The 16,267-nt window shown below is 36.3% G+C and overlaps 1 pseudogene; it reads left to right on the top strand.

Moving 5' to 3' along the window:
* The first annotated feature begins 15,402 nt into the window (after positions 1-15,402).
* On the top strand, positions 15,403-15,757 carry LOC131518149 (ATP synthase subunit f, mitochondrial-like; annotated as a pseudogene).
* Positions 15,758-16,267: the final 510 nt, after the last annotated feature.

Raw genomic sequence — 16,267 nt, forward strand, 5'->3', positions numbered from 1 at the left:
AAAGTTGAAGCGAATGGACTTAAACCACAACAGAATTCAGGTTTGGGAGAGAAAGATCCACTAAATTACACTTCATTTGCATTTAAGTCAGCGAATTAATTTTTTCAAATATTTCTGGAGGGTAATTCTCAGGTCTGTATGCTTGGGAAGCTACATAGATTTGTTTGTTAAGGCACCAAAACAAAGCAAAGTAAAAAATCCATTTAAATAAAACTGAGTTTTATGTATTGCTTCTACCAGTTGAGGAGCTCAGGTGAGCCTACTCCAAAAGTCCTCAGAGATGACATCTGTCAAGTAAAGAGGTTGGTTGAAAGGTCTTTTAGCTCTATTTAAATGTTTGCAGTTGTAGGTTTTTCAACCTCATTTGGTGGTTTTTCACTCATTTGGTAATATTTGGACATTTTCCCTCAAATTGGAAGATGATGTTATGAGTAAATGGAATTCTCTTTATATAGCTTACATTTTTTAATGAACTTTAAGATTTTATAGACATTTAGGCTTTTCCAAGTGATTCTACACCTCTTGCAGTGATGAAAGGCATATGAAAAAAAAAAACGAAAAAAAAAAACAATAAAGAATGCTTTTGAATAGACCAGTGATGATGTCATTTCAATTGTTGGTTAAAAATGATGTGCCCTACAGCATAGGAAACAACCAACAAAACTAAAAGGCACCCAACGGAATGGGAAAAGATATTTGCAAATGACATATCGGACAAAGGGCTAGTATCCAAAATCTATAAAGAGCTCACCAAACTCCACACCTGAAAAACAAATAATCCAGTGAAGAAATGGGCAGAAAACATGAACAGATACTTCTCTAAAGAAGACATCCAGATGGCCAACAGGCACATGAAAAGATGCTGAACGTCGCTCCTCATCAGGGAAATACAAATCAAAACCACACTCAGATATCACCTCATGCCAGTCAGAGTGGCCAAAATGAACAAATCAGGAGACTATAGATGCTGGAGAGGATGTGGAGAAACGGGAACCCTCTTGCACTGTTGGTGGGAATGCAAATTGGTGCAGCCACTCTGGAAAACAGTGTGGAGGTTCCTCAAAAAAGTAAAAATAGACCTACCGTATGACCCAGCAATAGCACTGCTAGGAATTTACCCAAGGGATACAAGAGTACTGATGCACAGGGGCACTTGTACCCCAACGTTTACAGCAGCACTCTCAACAATAGCCAAATTATGGAAAGAGCCTAAATGTCCATCAACTGATGAATGGATAAAAAATTGTGGTTTATATACACAATGGAGTACTACGTGGCAATGAGAAAGAACAAAATATGGCCCTTTGTAGCAAAATGGATGGAACTGGAGAGTGTGATGCTAAGTGAAATAAGCCATACAGAGAAAGACAGATACCATATGTTTTCACTCTTATGTGGATCCTGAGAAACTTAACAGAAACCCATGGGGGAGGGGAAGGAAAAAAAAAAAAAGAGGTTAGAGTGGGAGAGAGTCAAAGCATAAGAGACTGTTAAAAACTGAGAACAAACTGAGGATTGATGGGGGGTGGGAGGGAGGGGATGGTGGGTGATGGGTATTGAGGAGGGCACCTTTTGGGATGAGCACTGGGTGTTGTATGGAAACCAATTTGACAATAAACTTCATATATTGAAAAAAAAAATGATGTGCCCTAGAGTTAAGGGTGGGGAACAAATAAACCAGTGTGGCAATTTAAACAAAACAACAATAACTGTGTAAGGTGTTTAGAGTAGTAATTTGACTTTGGTCTTAGGGAAAGTTAGGTGCCGTTCTGGAGCATAGATGTGAGCTTTGTGGTGACAAAGATTGTAGAGAATAATGAAATGCTTCTTGAGCACTTGTTTTTAAAAAGTCACTCAAATACCACTGAAAGGTTTTCTTATTGAGAGGCATGTGAGATGAGCTGGTTCATTTGTCCCTGTCCTTATCTTAGTGTGTTCAGTTTTCAAAGTGACCAAAGAGTTCCAGGGCAAGATGATTTTGTCCTACACGGTGGGTCTATTGAAAGAAGTCTTGGAATCAGAGAGATCTTTCTAGTTGGAAAGCTTTGGTAAAGTTACTTAGACTCTCAGCTTTGTTTTTATTATTTATAAAATAGGGGGAGTCACTATACTTGCTTCATGGGGTTGTTTGGAGGGATGAATGAAAGTATGTGGAGCCTTCGCACAGTACCTTGTTCCTAATAGTTTCTCAATAAATCATTATTTTTGTAATGTGTCTCTCTATATGAAGTTTGGAAGGATGTCAACAAGTAGGTCATGTTGCTAACTATGGCGTATTTCCAACTCAGATGGAAACCACTGGGGGAATAACAAACATTTATTTGGTGAGAATGATGGTACTAAAGAAGAAAGAGATGTCTGGTATCTAAAGAAGTATTACAGAAGACACTAGAAAAATACCTAGACTGTGACAGCTGTTCTCAGTATGAATTCAGTGCTCTCTAAAAAGTGGGCAGGATGATCTGTTGGTGGAAAGGCACAGAAAGAGACAGTTTATTGGATTTACACTGCACCTGATGAGGGGAAAATCACAATCAAGTTGGTGAGTATGATATGGGTTCCTACCTTGCCTTAAATAGCTTTTTCAGTTTACAAAGGACTTACACATTTTCTCATCTTGTCTTCACACCAACCCAGTGATGCAAATGGTTCAGATATAATTTTCCCATTCACAGATGAAGTCATTGTGTCTTAGGAGGAGTTTGCCAAAGGCAGAACTTGAGCCAGATCTTCCTTGTTTAACTTCATGAAAATAGCTGACGTTATTAAATCAATCCATTTAATTCTTATAACCATCCTGTGAATAGGTATACTACTATTAACTTCATTTTACAGGTGAAGAAACTGAGGCACAGAAAGGTGAAGTAATTTGTGCAGTACATGTAGTTAGTACTGGGTGACCTAGAGTTTGAAGTCAGAAAGTCTGGCTCCAGAATTCACATTCTTTCACACTATACTACCTCTGATGAACCAAAATTGAGAATAATCTATGATTCTCAAACTTTAGCAAATAGCAAATTACCTGAAAGGTTTGTTAAAACACAAAATGCTGGTACTCACCCTCAGAGTTTCTGATTCATCAGGACTGGAATGAAGCTTGAGAATTTGCATTTCTAACAAGTTCCCAGATGATTCTGGTGCTGATGGTGTGAAAACCACACTTTGAGAACCATTGGTCTAGACTAGAGACACAGAATCTTGATGGTGCATACACACTGTACGCCTCAGAATCCTTTGGCCAATGAAAGAGTGTTGATAAATATTTGACTTGTGGGGAGGGGACTCTCTGTACCTGGGGCTCCAACATAGGGTCATTCTTCATGGCTTCTCCAGCATCTACACCATCCCAAAGTAAAGTCACTTGTGCAAGGAAAATCACACAGATCCACTTCCAATTACTATATATGTGCAGTCAGTTAAAGTATTATGGGAAGTCTGGAAATTGATAAGAAAAGAGTAAATGGAAAGGAAAGTAGTAACGTCATCCCTTTGCCTTCATAACAGGAGTTGGGAACAGTTAAAGGAACATTAGATGCATTATGATGTCCAGAACTATGACTGGAATTGTTAGCAATATTACTATTTTAATGCCAAGGTAGAAGTTTGGTTATATCTGCTTAAAAATGCCTAATGCCAGTAAACTTGTTTACTCATTTACTGATGTATTATAGTGAAAATAACACAGTAATAAAGAATACGATAAAGACTTTGTGCTATTCTACTCTGCTATTTAATATTTAATGTAGTTATCCTTGTTTTATGCATTTATTAAACTTCATATAAAACACACTAATGGCTATGATTGATTAATTTGTTCATTTGAAAAAAGAAGTTAAATAAAAAAGTGTTGTGCTGTGACTCTTCATAGAAATCTGGTGCTTTGCTACCCACCCACCTAGAGTCGAGGCAATCTCTGCCCACAGGTACCATCAGAATTATTTGCCACAGGGAGCCTTATATCCAGTCACTTGTCTTTGTCAGGTTCCATAACGCTCTGTGGAGGACATCTGTTCTGTGCCAGCTTGGCTGAGTATTCAAGGCACGGAAATTAACAGAAGAAATTAATACTTGGTAGGGAATAAAACTTTGAACCCAGGGCCATCTGTTGCTTATCAGGATCTCAGGAGGGAACACATTTATGGAGAATTTTCTGAAGGAGAGGACATTCATCCCCTCATCCAACAGGGTACTCTCCATTGCTGGGGTCAGCCAGACCACCAAAGAGTTTTATTTTGACCATTTCCCCACCCTATCAAGTTGCTTACACTGAATTGGCATTTATTTCAACTATTTACTGTTGGTTTTCATCAAGCAGTATTAAAAAGAAAAGGTTGTAAGATCTTGTGCTGATGTATTTCTTTGAGGTTGTTGAAATACATTGCTCATTATATTTCACATGTAAACTTTAAATCTTTTTTCTTATGAGCTATTTCAAACCTACAAAAAAAAAACAGACCCAAAGTATCACGAAAAGTTTACTTTTTGCCTTATCTGTCTCATTTTTGGAAAAGAAATAGAATGTTATAAATATAGTTTAACACTCTCCCCACCCAACCTTAGAAGTAACCACTATCCTAGAGTTTGTATGTGTTTTTTTCCTTTCCCCATTTTGTATGCTGTTAGTACATGTTCAGGTCCCTACAAACAATATATAGTAGTGTTTTAAAGATTTTCAAAGTTTCCATAAGTGACATATAACACATCTCCATTTGCACACGGTGGGCTTTTTATGAAGACATATGTGAGAAACTTTTATTATGGTAAGCTTCTGTTTTTTCTCATGGACACTATGGAATTTATGAATGGTGTATCCCTCTGTGCAGTGGTGGTTGGGAAATCTCAACTCGTAATTTGTTGTCCACTTTTATTTTTTCTGTTTACTTCATTTGAATACTTCCTTACATTATGTTTCCTCTGACTACATGTTTTTGTTTAATTTATTGAAGGTTTTTGCATTTATATTCTTGTAACAAGATCTTTTATTCCTTCTATTTTGAGCTCCACCCCTTCCTCTTCTATTCAGCACTTCCTCCAGTTACATTTAGCTGCCAACAGGCACCATTTGCCACTACCACGCCCTCCCCCCCCTCCCCATCCCCAGCCCTGAACCCATGACCACTGGCTGGATTTACTTACTATATGCTAAATATGACATTGTATTTAGCAAAATAGATTTCATTAGTCTAAAATCCAGATGTGTTACCTGTCAGTAGTCAAGGAAATAGGTACAAATGTGCAATGAATTTCCCATGTCAAAATACTTCCTGCCTGGAAGTGGACCCCTGTAGTTTAAGACTGAATCCAAAAGTAGTAGGAAGAGATTTAGGATTATAGGCTGATGAGCACACATTGCAATATGTTCATAATTTGGAGCCAAAATATACTGCAAAGGAGCAGATGCCGGAGGAAGGTATTAACAATTTAAGAATGAACCATTTCCAGTTAGTACAAGAATGTTAATTCCACTGCCAAAGAGAAGCATAGAAATGGCATGTGTTATGACTCTTAGAAACATGTTTTGTATAGTAGAATATTACAATGTCAAAGTTTGGAGTTTTATCCTTTGAGCCTTTGCTCAATTTCCCTCCACCTTATAATTAAGCACAACTCTGGGACTTTTCCTAAAGGCAGTCATTCTTTGTTTGTTTGTTTGTTTGTTTGTTTGTTTGTTTGTTTTTGAGAGAGCTAGAGCTGGGGAGGGGCAGGGAGAGAGGGAGAAAGAGAGGATCCCAAACAGGCTCTGCACTGTCAGCCTGGAGCCCAATGCAGGGCTTGAACTCACAGACCATGAGATCATGACCTGAGCCAAAACCAAGAGTCTGACCCTTAACCGACTGAGCCACCCAGGTGCCCCCTAAAGGCAGTCATTCTAAATGCACCTGAATTCATCTGAGGGTTATAATGGCCACCTCGAATGGTTGTGTTAACCTCAAATATAACCAGGTGATCCCACAACTTTAGACAGCAAACAAGAGTAGTTATTTATTAATTTTAGCATAAGAGAACATTTGCAAACAAATATTTGCTCAAATAGGGGTAAATGTTTCTATAAGACATACACAGAAATGAGTGCCTACAATGTGTTATTTAAAATAAATAATATAGGGGCGCCTGGGTGGCTCAGTCGGTTAAGCGGCCGACTTCGGCTCAGGTCATGATCTCACGGTCCGTGAGTTCGAGCCCCGCGTCGGGCTCGGTGCTGACAGCTCAGAGCCTGGAGCCTGTTTCGGATTCTGTGTCTCCCTCTCTCTGATCCTCCCCCATTCATGCTCTGTCTCTCTCTGTCTCAAAAATAAATAAACGTTGAAAAAAAATTTTTTTAATAAAAAAATAAAATAAAATAAATAATATAAATTTTAATATTGATATTCATCCAGGTGTTCAATTATGGTTACCTTTTTTTATGCTTACCATGTTATGGCTCTAGTATCTGCACAAATTATCATTCTGATAATGATATAGCTTTAGTAATACAATAGTTGTAGTGGTGTCATATATAACCTCATTCATCCTTCCATATGTGCATACACTTATTTACAAAAAGTTTACTGAGCTTTATTGTATTGTGGACACTGTTGGGTGCCAGAAATAGATGATGAAGATCTGTACCATGCTTTCAAGAAACTAACAAGTTCATGTGGATGATAGAGTTATAAACAAACTGTAGTAAACTGTGATAACTGATATAGTTGTTAAATATAAAAAGTGTTAGGGAAGAATTGATAAAGAACTAAATCCTGAATGAAAGCAACAAAGAAAGTAAGAAAAAAGGTTACATTTGAGTAAGAGTAGCTTAAGGAAACATTTCCTGACTCCCTAGGGCAGATTTGATCTTCCTTCACCTCTCTCCCCAGAATAATATATACTTATCTTGGTTATGTATTTATTATCATATTTTATTATAATTAGTGATTCCCATATCCTTCTACTCTTCTTCTACTGAGGAAGAATGTTTTATTCAACTTTGCATCCTTAGTATCTAGTACAGGGTAGAAGCTCAATAAAATGTACACGAGTCAGAAAGAAATCTCAAGAGAAACTTAAAAATATTTTGCACTAATAGAAAATGAAAAACATCAAAATTTGTGCAGCGTAGTGAAGGGCAATGATGAGAGAAAATTTTATAGTATTAAATGCACGTATTAGAAGAAAGATCTGAAATTAATCATCTCAACTTTCACCTTTGAAAACTAGAAAAAGAAGAGCAAATTAAATCCAAAGTAAGAAGAAAATAAATAATTAGAAGGAATCAGTGAAATTGAAAACAGGAAATTAATAGAATTAATGAACCAAAAAGCTGGCTCTGTGAGACGACTAGTAAAAATAAGCCTCTAGCTAAGCTGGCTAAAAAAAAAAAAAAAAAAAAAAAAAAAAGATGATGCAAATTACTAATATCAGAAATAGATGGGACAGATCCTATGGACATTAAAATGATAATAAAGGAATCCTGTGAACAACTCTGTGTTCACAAATTTGATAACCTAGATGAAATGAACAAATTCTTTGAAAGGCACAATTTGCCAAAGGTCATACAAGAAGAAATAGACAATCTGAAGAGGTCCATCTACAATGTCTTTTAGAAGATAGAAGCAGAGGGAATCCTTCCTAACTTGTTTTATGAGGACAGCATTACCCTAACATCAACACCATAGAAAAACATTACAGTAAAAGAAAACTGCAGGCAAATATTTTTTATAAACCTGGATGCAAAAATTCTCAAAAAGTGTTAACAAATCCAAAACTGTATGAAAATAACTTCACTCCATGATCAAGTGGAATTTATTCCAGGTAGGCAATGCTGGTTCAGTATTTGAAAATTGATTAATCAGGGCACCTGGGTGGCTCATTTGGTTGAGCATCTGATGTTTGGTTTCAGCTCCGGTCATGATCTCATAGTTCGTGTATTTGAGCCCTGCATCAATCTCTGTACTGACAGAATGGAGCCTGCTTGGGATTCCCTCTCTTCCTCTCTCTCTGCCCCTCCCCTACTTGCTTCCTATCTCTGTCTCAAAATAAATTTTAAAAAATTTGTAGAAAAATTATTATGAAAATCAATGTAGTCCATCACATCAGCAAGTTAAAAAAGAAAAATACATGATCATATCAATAAATGCAGAAAAAGCATTTGACACTGTCCAACACTCATTCATGGTAAAAGCTCAGCCAACTAGAAATACAGGGGAACTTTCTCAACTTAATAAAGACTATCTACAAAACACCTGCAGCTGACATCATACTTAATGGTGAGAAACTCAAAACTTTCCCTCTAAGATCAGATACAAGATACAGATACCTCCCCTCACCATTCATTTTCAACATCACACTGGAAGTTCTAGGTAATATAGTAAGGCAAGGCAAGGATATAAAAGGTATACAGATTAAAAAGAAGTAGAATCACCTTTGTTCTCAGATGACCTGATTGTCTATGGAGAAAAACCAAAAGAATTGACAGAAAAACTGGAATAAGCAATTACAGCAAGTTAGCAAGTTAGACGGTTAATATAAAAAAGTCAATAATTTTATTATGTCCTAGCAATGAACACATGGGATTTGAAATTGAAAACACAATACCATTTACATTACCACCCCCAAAATGAAATACCTAAGTATAAATCTAACAAAATATGTACAAGATCTATATGAGGAAAACTATAAAACTCTGATGAATGAAATGAAAAAGACAAAGTAAATGGAGACATATTCCATCGTCATAGATAGGAAGATTCGATATTGTCAAGTTGTCAGTTTTTCCCAACTCAATCAATAGGTTTAATGCAATCCCAATCAAAATACCAGCAAGTTATGTTGTAGATACTGACAGTCTGATTCTAAAGTTTACATAGAGAGGCAAAAGGCCCAGAACAGCCAACACAATGTTAAAGGAGAACAGTAAAGTTGGAAGACTGATACTCTTGACTTCAAGACTTACTATAAATCTACAGTAACCAAGACAAGATGGTACTGATGAAAGAACAAATAGATTAATGGAACAAAACAGAGTCCAGAGATAGACCCCTGTAAACATAGTTAACTGATCTTTGACGAAGGAGCAAAGGCAATAAAATGGAGCAAAGATAGTTTCTTCAATAAATGGTGCTAGATCAGCTGTATGTCCACATGCAAAAAAACAAATATGAATCTAGACACAGACCTTATGCACTTTACAAAAATTGACTCAAACTGGATTGTAGATCTAGATGATGCTAGGTCTAGATCTATCCTAGAAGATAATATAGGAAAAAACCTAGATGACTTTGGGTATGATAGTGACTTTTTATATGTTATACTGAAAGCACCACCCATGCAAAAAAAATTGATAAGCCAAACTTCATTAAAATTAAAAATTTCTGCTCTGTGAATCAAAGTGTCAAGAGAATTAAAACAGAGGCCTTAAACTGGAAGAATACATTTGCAAAAGACATATTTGATAAAGGACTGTTACCTGGAATAACAACAGTAAGCAAGTAACTTGATTAAAAACCAGGCCACGGACCTTAACAGACACCTCACCAAAGAGGATATACAGATGGCAAATAAGTATATGAAAAGATACTCCATATCATATGTCGTCAGAGAAATAATAGAATAATGTAACTAAATATGTTAATGTTACTAGAAACTCAGATTTTTGATATAAGAGAAAAGAAAACGTCAAAGAAGTTACATATCTTTTTTCCCAGTTTGAGATATAATTGAGAAATAATTGACAGATAACAATGTATTAGTTTAAGGTATACAAAATGATTATATATATATTTATCACAATAAGGTTAATTAGCATCCATCACCTCACATAGTTACAATTTTTTTCTTATGTTGAGAACTTTTAAGATCTCTCTTAGCGTCTTTCAAATATACAATACAGTATTTTTAACTATAGTCACAATGCTGTGTATTACATCTACAGAACTTATTTATCTTATAAGTGGAAATTTTTACCTTATGACCACTCTTACCCGTTTTCCACCCCACACTTCTGGCAACCACCATGTTGTTCTCTGTACATATGAGTTCAGGTTTTTTAGATTTCACATACAAGACAGCACTTGTTTTCTCTGACTTATTTAATTTAGTAAAAGACCCTCAAAGTCCATCCTATTGTTTAAAAATAGCAGTATATTCTTCTTCTTTATGGTTGAATAATATTCCACTGTGTATACATACCACATTTCCTTTATCCATTCATCTGTCAATGGACATTTAGGTTGCTTCCATGTCTTAGCTATTGTAAATAATGCTGTAGTGAAGAAGGGGATGCATATATCTCTTTGAGACATTGATTTCCTTTCCTTTGGATATATATGCAGAAGCAGAATTGTTGGGTCATTTGGTAGTTCTGTTTTAACTTGTTTGGTAGTTCTTTTTTTTAAGTGTTTTTCATTTGTGGCTGCACCGATATACATTCCCATCAGTAGTGCAGAAGTCTTCCCTTTTTTCCACGTCCTCGCCAACACTTGTTAATTTCTTGTCTTTTTGATGATAGCCATACATAAAATCTTGTATCATTACATTTGAAATATCAATATAGACTCATTATTTTGTTTTCTTTTTTAAAAATCAAATTTTCCTAGCTTTGTTTAGTGAAAAAGTATGAAAAAGCTATGAAGCCCAATCACAACATCTTGTTCTCAAATTGTGGCTCTTAAATACCATAAGGAATTAGGACTCCTTGGAGGAATGATTGATTCCAGGTGTGGGATAAGAAATTTATAACATGTCTCTCGAACATCTTGTGCCTGAATACAAGGGTGTTATCAAAGACTAATGGGTCATGTCAAAGGGAACAGGAACAAACATGAAGAAGCTTCCTTGGCTAAGGACGGGAAGATTCTGACATCAAAAATAGTGCTCCCTATTGAACGGAAAACATTGATTACATAGATTCCATAATGATACCCAACCAAAAAAAAAAAAAAGAAAAAAAAAGAAACCCAACAAAAACAACTCAGTAGGCATTACTGAAAGTTATTAGGACCATAGCTTCTTACTCTATTAGGTGTCAATCATAAGGAAAGATTAAACATTTATCTTGTCTTTTATGTATGAACAGTGTATTAGGGTAATCAAATAGTCTTAGGGGATGAGTAAAGGGTTTTTGTTATAGAAAAACTCCACATAATGAAAGTATAAGAAATAATAGAATTAGAAACTCACCATTTTTAACCTCATTATTACTCATTAATACTCTAGAGTAACTCATTATTACTCTAATGAGTAATAGATTTGGGCAATAATCATCAATGGATAAAACCATTGGGTGAAATTTTGTTGGAAACTTCACAGTGAAGGAAGCAGATGATCATGTCCCAACCCCACTGATCAATCTTAGCATCAGGCTGTGCATGCCTCTTGATATGATATAATTATGAAGTACAGGGTATGACTATAAAGTATTCTTGCCAAAGAATTTAACCTGAATCTAATCAAACCTTTAAAGTTAACTTCCAAATGGAGGGAACATGGGGGATGAATTGAACAATCAGTTGACACTACGGGGAAGTAGACAAATCCCAAATATTGAATCTTCTGTAGGACAAATGCACTTGGTTTCTTCACAAGTCAGTTACCTGAAAATAATAATAATAAAGGGGAAGCCAGAGAGACAATTCTACACTGAGACTTTAGATAACTAAATATAATGTGTGGACCTTGTTTGGATCCCATAAAACCAAAAGCAAGAACATTTTTTTTAATATTTATTTTATTTTTTGAGAGCAAGAAAGAGACAGAGTATGAGCTGAGGAGGGGCACAGAGAGGGAGACACAGAATCTGAAACAGGCTCCAGGCTCTGAGTTCTTAGCACAGAGCTGATGTGGGGCTCAAACCCATAAATTGTGAGATTATGACCTAAGCTGAAGTTGGATGCTTAACCGACTGAGCCACCCAGGTGCTCCCAAAAATGTATTTTAAAACTAGAGAAATCTGAACATGCTTGAGTCTTCGGTAATATCATGAAAATTTTACATTTACTCACGTGTATAAAAATGGTAATATGGCTATGTAAGAGAATGCCGTATTTTCTGGAGATGCGTACTCAAGTATGTAGAGCTGAAATGACATGAGGTCTGGGATTTGTTTCAAAATAATTTACCAAGAGCAAGGGAGAGAGAGAGAGAATGGAGGAAGGAGGAAGGAAAGGAGGAGGAGAAGCAATAATCACAACAGAGATGATGAAAACAGAGTAAAAAGGGAGAATTAATCATAGCTATAATAAAATAAAATTACTCTAAACTGAAGAAAGACTCAAGTGCTCACATCTTCAGGAATCAACGTATCATGTAGATTCAAAAAGGTGTACTTTTTTCAAGTAATAAACTTGAGTATGAATATATGTATTATTTTTTTAGCCAACAAATAGAATCTCTGTTCTTTTCAAATAACTCCTAAACTTTTACTATATTTTGCTATAATTGGCAGTTGGTCTCAAAGAATATATTGACTTTAGTGGTAGTGTTCTGGAAGTTTGATTTTTAAATTTATCTTAAATTGTATTTTGATACATTCTTTCTTTCTCTCTCTCTCTCTCTCTCTCTCCCTCCCTCCCTCCCTCCCTCCCTTTTTCCCTCTTTGTCTTTGTGGGAGCTCCAGTTCAACAACATGCTTATTCTGCTGGCACTGGGCAAAGTGTGGTGATAGTAGAGTTAAAACAAATCCACTCATCAAAATTGAGGGTGTCTTAACTGTGTCTTCTTTCTCCTCCCCAAATATACTTGGCTGTTTCTTACGATTCCTGTTCTAGAATAACTTTACATCCAGTTTGTCAAGGTGTATAAACTATCCACTGCCATTTGTTTGGGAAACATTGATTTTTGTAAAGATAATTATTGAGATAATTGATAGGCTTAATACATTGTATTTTCTCATTTAAGAATAAGGTATATATCTCTACTATTCTGGTCTTTTGTAACTGTCAGTACATTTTATAGATTTTTTTTTTCATATTGTCCTTGCGTACTTCTATTACTGTGAATGGGCTTTTTAAAAATTAGGTTTTGGGGCGCCTGGGTGGCGCAGTCGGTTAAGCGTCCGACTTCAGCCAGGTCACGATCTCGCGGTCCGTGAGTTCGAGCCCCGCGTCAGGCTCTGGGCTGATGGCTTGGAGCCTGGAGCCTGTTTCCGATTCTGTGTCTCCCTCTCTCTCTGCCCCTCCCCCGTTCATGCTCTGTCTCTGTCTGTCCCAAAAATAAATAAAAAACATTAAAAAAAAATTAAAAAAAAATTAAAAAAAATAAATAAAATGAGGTTTTGATTAGTTATTAGTAATATATGAAAAAGCTCTTGATTTTCATATATTGCTCTTGTATCTGACTATCTGGGAAATTTGTTATAATTCTTTATTTTTATCCATTTATATTTGTTATAGTTGTTTAAAAACTCATCAGAATGAATTTAAATCTTTGTCAATAGGGGAATGATTAATCAGGATAAATCTAGTTTATGGAATGTTATGCAACTCTTTAGAAATTATATGTATAGAAAAATGTATATGTATAGAAAAATGTATATGTGTAGAAATTGTATGTGTTTAATGTATGGTGAGAGAAAAAGAGAACCATCTCCAAGATAAAGTGAAAGAAGGAAGTAAGCAAAAAAATTGCATAATAATAATATAGTATGTTCCAAGTATGTAAAACTACTACATGTGGATATATGCATGTACAGTGTAAATTTGAATAAGGTCTGGAAAGATGCATTCTAATGTTAATAGTAATTACCTTTGGGTAGAGGAGTAAAACAGGTTTTTCACTTCACTATAATATTTTTGTATTAGTTGAATTTTTTTCTAAAGCATGAATTTATACAATGCTTTTGTAATTAAAAATTAAAAGAAAAATGTAAAAGTAAGATGCTGGGAAATAGACAAGTTGATAAAGATTGACATGGAGGAAGCTCCAGGGAGAGTAGATATAAGTCCATAGAAAACTCTCATGGGTCATTAATTTCTACAATATCTTTAAAGTCAGTTCCATTTGGCTTTGGAAAATCTGTGGCTCTACACAACCTGTCAAGAAGTATTACCAGCATCTACTGGAGCAGAAAATGAAGATAAAATGTAACACAACTGTCCAATGAAATCAGTGGAGACATCCCTCCCTGATGTTTATCTACCTCATGTGATTTCTCCCATGCAAGGGCCATGGACTAGTGAAAGACCTAAATAAATTAGCTGGCTAAATGAATTGGATAATTTTCCTTCTAGCCTTTTCTCATTGCCAGCTGGAAACCAGATGAGACCAGCCTTTATTTCCTAGGTCTTCCTAGTGTCTAGAGTATCTCTATGGGAAACTTTTCCAACCTGAATTTAGAAATGGGGGCCTTCTTGGTCTACCTCTACCAAGTAGGTTGAAGCATCCTTGTTGACCTTGAAGTGAGGCTCATTTTTGGCTTGCATTTGAGATTTTATAAAAGACCCTTGCTTACTTCGTATAACTGTAAATACTTACGCCATGCTCCTAGCAGTGCGTTAGAGTTAGATCGTAAGTTGTAACATAAGCAAGTCTTGGCAGCTGTATGACCTGGACTTTTATTTTTGTAACACATTAAGTGGAGATCACTGGTAGAAGTCGATCACCTAACATGGTGTCTAGCGGTGTTTCTCAAACTTTAACGTAGGAATCACCTTGGGATGCTGATTCAGTAGGCCTGGGGTAGACCCTTGAACCTGCATTTCTAAGAATCTCCCAAGTTATGTGGATGTGACTTGTCCAGGAACCAAACTTAAAGTAGTAAGAGAGTACAGCGCATACTTGTTATTCAATAAATATTTGTTGAATGAGTCCTCTTCTGTCCTCACACCTAGAAATGTGAAATTTCCTATAGAGACACACCCTCTTTTTTTTTTTCTTTTTAATATTTATTTATTTATTTATTTTGAGAGAGAGAGAGGCAGAGTGCAACCCAGGAGGGGAAGAGAGAGAGGTAGAGAGAGAGTCCCAAGCAGGCTCACAAACTGTGAGATCATGATTGAGCCAAAATCAAGAGTTTCATGCTTAACTGACTGAGCCACCCAGGCGCCCCAAGACACACTCTGTACTCTGTTAGATGGTGAGGAATTTTTACTTTCTTGAAAGCTAACTCTATCAAGCTGTTGTGATTTACATACTTTAGTCTGGTGTAATTAACACTCTGCCCAGCATGCCCCATTGGGGCTGTAGGTCAACATAATAGGCAAGGCTAAGAAGGAAACTTAACGCCCTTTGTGTACGATCACGTTACCCCAGAGCCACAGCCACTCTCCTCTGTGGTAGTGAGTTGCTCGCGCAATAAATTGGTTCACAAACTGTTTAACAAACCAAAAAATAAAAATCAAGACGCATGAGAACTCCAACACAGAGAGGTACCTTAAACTGAACAAAAGTTAAAAGTTAACCTGACTCACTGCAGACACTCAGGACTCCAAGATGCCATCAGTCATACCAGTGAAGGAGAAGCAGCTCATGGTTGTCAAACTAGGAGAGCTGCCAAGCTGGATACTGAGGTGGGATATCACTCCTAAATGCATTGCTGGAGTGTTTCAAAAAGGTTACTACCTGTGTTAAAACAGTTACGTCAATGTGAAAAAAGAGAGCGCCGTGGGGATTTCTATGGTGCTGGCAGTTCACATGCTTTTCAACTACTGCCTTTCTTACAAGGAGCTGAAACGTGAGCGGCTGTGCAGGTACCACTGAAGAGGGCCCAGTGTGAAGGACACACTCTGCATTCCTCACCATGACCTTTGCCTCACACCCTTGAATCCTTTTATATTGTCATTGAGAATTAACACCCAATAAAAGATGACTGGTACATAGAAAAAAAAAAATTAACCAGACTAGTGTCTTGAGACATGTACTGCATGGTTTTTCTCCCTTTCCCCAGAGAAAATGTTTGCCTGTTGAGCTACAGCAAAAATACCTCATAAATTAAAATCTCAAGCTTGGTCCTTCAGGGGTATTTTCCTTAGAGTAGGATCAAAAGCCAAGTTGGAAAATGGTTGAAATATGTATATTGAAAATTCTTTTGGAATGAACTAGGCATGTTTTGGATAGATGGCAATGTTAGTTTTATTGTGTGGAACCACATTTAATATTTTAGGAATTGTTTTGTTCAAGATCACTGGATTGTGTAGACAGAGTAATTCTGTTGTCTTATGATCAATTTAACACTTACTCTTGATTGAACAGTTATTCTCGCTTATTGGCTACTCAGCTGGGGATTCCAGGGGTACAATGTTAGCAGAATTCACTTGGGGATTCCAGCATGTGCACATTAGCTGAATACATTGGGCTG

Source organism: Neofelis nebulosa, chromosome 7 (genome assembly GCF_028018385.1).
Source record: "Neofelis nebulosa isolate mNeoNeb1 chromosome 7, mNeoNeb1.pri, whole genome shotgun sequence".
NCBI classification, from domain to species: domain Eukaryota; kingdom Metazoa; phylum Chordata; class Mammalia; order Carnivora; family Felidae; genus Neofelis; species Neofelis nebulosa.